Source organism: Sinocyclocheilus grahami, unplaced genomic scaffold (assembly GCF_001515645.1).
Source record: "Sinocyclocheilus grahami isolate Dianchi unplaced genomic scaffold, SAMN03320097.WGS_v1.1 scaffold3041.1, whole genome shotgun sequence".
Classification (NCBI taxonomy): Eukaryota; Metazoa; Chordata; class Actinopteri; order Cypriniformes; family Cyprinidae; genus Sinocyclocheilus; species Sinocyclocheilus grahami.
Window position 1 is genome coordinate 19,280 of NW_015508210.1, and position 5,362 is coordinate 24,641.

Below are 5,362 nucleotides of genomic sequence, written 5' to 3' on the forward strand. Positions count from 1 at the left end.
GTAACCCTCAGGTCTCCCTGACCATGAACCGAAGTAGCCCTCCGAGAACCGGAAGAGCTAGAGCGGGGCATGGCAAGGGGGATACCCCCCCCTTTAATGAGGAGGTATCTAGACCGAACGTCGCGATGGTCATGTTCCCGCACTGAGAACATGACTCATCCATGAGCGCTGCTCGTGGAGCTCTTTTAGACATTTGCTCTTTCAGGAAAAAAAGAAACACTCTTTTAGAGAGAGCGCTGAAGCGCCCGGGGAGGTCACGGCGAGACCGCAGAATGGCAGCTGCAGCACGCCGAAGATGAGCAGCACTGAATGGCAACCCCCGCTGACGCGCCGTAACACCAACGCCAGCTGTTTCTTCCAAACACTCGCAGAGATTCGTCCTGAGAAGGCTCGGCTCCGAAGCGAAAAGCTGATGTGCGTTTGCACGCGCTCTCCTTTTATACCCGCGCTGGATAATTATGAGCTTTATCACGCTCGTAGACACTAGGGGTGTGACGATACACTTAGCTCACAAGGTGAGACAAAATGCAGATACTTGGTTCACTAGAACGAGACGATGTTTTAATACTTTATGAAATTTTAAAATGACAAAATATTTGTCTTTTAATCACAAAAAGTAAAACAATGCAGTTGTATTTTGAAATGTTTTAACTAATCTAGTGCTTAACTAATGATTATTTTGCTAATCAAGTAATCTGATTATTTTGACAAGTGAATAATCTGATATTTTTTAGTAATACAAATAGAACTAAGTGAAAAACAGGCTCTAATATGACTATATTTATATATAAAGTAACAATGAGGCAATAATAATTGGCCTCAAATAAAGTATCAAAACCAAGTACAAACCCGATTCCAAAAAAGTTGGGACACTGTACAAATTGTGAATAAAAACAGAATGCAATGATGTGGAAGTTTCAAATTTCAATATTTTATTCAGAATACAACATAGATGACATATCAAATGTTTAAACTGAGAAAATGTATCATTTTAAGGGAAAAATAAGTTGATTTTAAATTTCATGGCATCAACACATCTCAAAAAAGTTGGGACAAGGCCATGTTTACCACTGTGTGGCATCCCCTCTTCTTTTTATAACAGTCTGCAAACGTCTGGGGACTGAGGAGACAAGTTGCTCAAGTTTAGGAATAGGAATGTTGTCCCATTCTTGTCTAATACAGGCTTCTAGTTGCTCAACTGTCTTAGGTCTTCTTTGTCGCATCTTCCTCTTTATGATGCGCCAAATGTTTTCTATGGGTGAAAGATCTGGACTGCAGGCTGGCCATTTCAGTACCCGGATCCTTCTACGCAGCCATGATGTTGTAATTGATGCAGTATGTGGTCTGGCATTGTCATGTTGGAAAATGCAAGGTCTTCCCTGAAAGAGACGATGTCTGGATGGGAGCATATGTTGTTCTAGAACTTGGATATACCTTTCAGCATTGATGGTGCCTTTCCAGATGTGTAAGCTGCCCATGCCACATGCACTCATGCAACCCCATACCATCAGAGATGCAGGCTTCTGAACTGAGCGCTGATAACAACTTGGGTTGTCCTTGTCCTCTTTAGTCCGGATGACATGGCGTCCCAGTTTTCCAAAAAGAACTTCAAATTTTGATTCGTCTGACCACAGAACAGTTTTCCACTTTGCCACAGTCCATTTTAAATGAGCCTTGGCCCAGAACAAACGCCTGCGCTTCTGGATCATGTTTAGATATGGCTTGTTTTTTGACCTATAGAGTTTTAGCTGGCAACTGCGAATGGCACGGTGGATTGTGTTCACCGACGATGTTTTCTGGAAGTATTCCTGAGCCCATGTTGTGATTTCCATTACAGTAGCATTCCTGTATGTGATGCAGTGCCGTCTAAGGGCCCGAAGATCACGGGCATCCAGTATGGTTTTCCGGCCTTGACCCTTACGCACAGAGATTGTTCCAGATTCTCTGAATCTTTGGATGATATTATGCACTGTAGATGATGATAACTTTAAACTCTTTGCAATTTTTCTCTGAGAAACTCCTTTCTGATATTGCTCCACTATTTTTCGCCGCAGCATTGGGGGAATTGGTGATCCTCTGCCCATCTTGACTTCTGAGAGACACTGCCACTCTGAGAGGCTCTTTTTATACCCAATCATGTTGCCAATTGACCTAATAAGTTGCAAATTGGTCCTCCAGCTGTTCCTTATATGTACATTTAACTTTTCCGGCCTCTTATTTCTACCTGTCCCAACTTTTTTGGAATGTGTAGCTCTCATGAAATCCAAAATGAGCCAATATTTGGCATGACATTTCAAAATGTCTCACTTTCAACATTTGATATGTTATCTATATTCTATTGTGAATAAAATATAAGTTTATGAGATTTGTAAATTATTCCATTCCTTTTTTACTCACAATTTGTACAGTGTCCCAACTTTTTTGGAATTGGGTTTGTACATGGTTTTATTGAACAACACTGTTAAACACAATGTAATATGCCTATATCCTCCTGACTACCAGCTATGGAGTTTTGTCCTCTGTAGAGGACATTATGTTTGAGTGATTTCTCTGAGACATTACATTTCACAGTTTTAAGTCTGGATGTCCTGTACAGAGCACACTCAGGGCTTTTCAGAGATACCAAATGATTGGATGTTTCACCATGACCACTCCCTCTCTTTGGTCTTTAAAAATGGCTGACATTCATTTAGTGATCAAATGTAACACCCTTATGGAAATATGATAATATTTTGTAATTATCATTTAAATCTGACAAATTGTTTGTCATAAATCAACATCTCAGGAAAATGTTATGGGGTTTCAAATCAAAATATGAGCTTTGATGTCTGTTATGAAACAGGACATCAATTTCATACATGTCCACTGTAGAGGACACCAGGACTTAGAAAGCATGTTTATTACACATTTTGGGAGACACAACAAATGAATAGAGAAAAAATTATGTATCAATATTCCTATTAAATATTAGATATTATTATGAAAATCTTGCTAATTATTGCTCCCATTATTGCACTTATTTGTTCATTCTATGTTGCCCCAAAAACACATTAAAATGCAAATTAGATACAGTTTATAGATACATTGTATATAATAGAAACACTCGTTTATGGCCATTTTACACACATTTTGCATGAAGAAAAATGTTTTTTTTTTAAATATCTTCCATAACATAGTTGAGAATCATCTTTATATAAAGTTTGGTATAAAAAAATTAAAATTGATTTCTGGTCAAAACAAAAATCCCACTCTTTTTGCCTTTTCATGTCTATTAATGCCTTTTTATTTTTTTAAAAACAGGACTTTTTAAAGTCCAGATGTCCTCTACAGATGTCTCTGAAACACCAATTTCAGGTCTTGGAGTCTCTACTAATGAGCCGATGACCTGAATCAGGTGTGTTTGATTAAGGAGACATGCAAAACATGCAGTGTTGGGGTGCCTCCAGGACCAGGGTTGGGAACCACTGTTCTAGACTATGTTGCTGTTGTTTTTTATAATGTGTAGTATGATAATAAAAAATTCAATAAATTAAATTATATATTAAAAAGAAAAAAACACTTTATTGCAGCACTACATATTAAATAGCACCAATGGGTATCAGCCCAAACAGGCCTGCATCAGGAAGTCAGACAACAGAGATAAGTATCTATACATACAACTTATATATATATAAAGTATATATAAAGTTACAATTAAACAACAATGGAGAAAAAACAAGGAGTGGACATTTGATCTGTACATAGGTTTCTCGTTGTTTCACCCTATGATATTCAGTGATACTTGTTCTATACCTATTACCCTACTGTCAGTTCCATGTTTGGTTTATTTGTGTAATGTTTCACTATTAGGGTAATTAATGTTTGCCATGTATATTGCATATCTGTGTTCTGCTACTGTCTCTCAGTGTCCTCTAAGAGAGACCTATATAAAACATTCGCAAGGACATTCCAATGTAAAATATCTAACAATATTTTCATTATGTTTGCGAATACCAGTCTCTGAACAAATGACACATCAGTTTAACAGAAAAAATAAAGGCAGAGTCACTTAAATTTTTTTTTAAATTTATATTGTTTTCTCAGTAGTAATTCAACTTTCGTGATGGCAAAGTACTGCACTGTGTAACCCATTGTGTATCCCTACCGCTGCATTGCAAAACATATGATGTCAAATGTATGTGGTGTATAGTACAGTATGTTGGGACGGGTGTGCCAGAACTGCAACAGAAACGGTAACATGTAGATGGTTTCTTTTTAAGCAAAACTGAACAAAATATCATTATTTGCAATAAGTGTGCAGAAAGACAACAGTGACAAAGAGTGGCACAACCATCTATTTCATGTGTTCTTGTGAAATTTTTCCCAGCTGCACAGTATGAAATGTATTTTGTGAATTACATTGCTCTAAAGAAACTTTCAGAATGCACTTTTTATACCCATGTTGCACTCTTGTTTCATATGTTACATGTACATGTCAATTTACTAAGTGGTCATTAGGTGTACATAATTAACTGTGTTTGCATTAATTATTTTGAATGTGCTTTAAAACAATAGTTGTTCAATAGCTCTCTTCTTTGGGTTCCTGGCCCAGCTTCCTTTGTAAATACTCATCTATTGGTTTGTCACCACTGGAGGCCTCACACTGGAAAACAGACAGAAACGGTTATGTTATTTATCACTGGGAGGTGTTAAATATTAAAACAAGTCATATTTCCGGGTGAGTTGTACAATATCCCAATTTAAATCAGTGGATTCCCAGTATTCCCCAATGTAGATCACTCTGATGTGTGGGGACCCTTAACAAAATCGCTACCCATATCCTGGCACTATAGACCTTGGTCAGAGGTACATTTCCCAAAAGCATCTATGGTCACAAGTTATGTCATTACCAATAGAGTTTAATGGGACTTGCAACTCATTGAACTCATCTCAGGTTAGTAACCATATTAAAGGGGTCATATGATGCTGCTAAAAAGAACATTATTTGGTGTATTTGGTGTAATGAAATGTGTTTATGCGGTTTAAAGTAAAAAAAACACATTATTTTCCACATACTGTACATTACTGTTTCTCCTCTATGCCCCGCCTTTTTGAAACGCGTCGATCTTTACAAAGCTCATCGTGTGCGAGTTGTGCTGTGATTGGCTAGCTATCTAGTGCGTTGTGATTGGCCGAATACCTCAAGCGTGAGATGGAAATGTTACGCCCCTTACCATACTGTTGATGCCCTGTCCGGCCGGAGCGACGAGACAAAAACATTAAAACCCATTACAAACTAGGCATTTGTTGCATCCAGTGGGGACATAATTACGGATTATAATGACTTATACTGTCTTTTTACGCGTTGCGTTGCATTGCATCG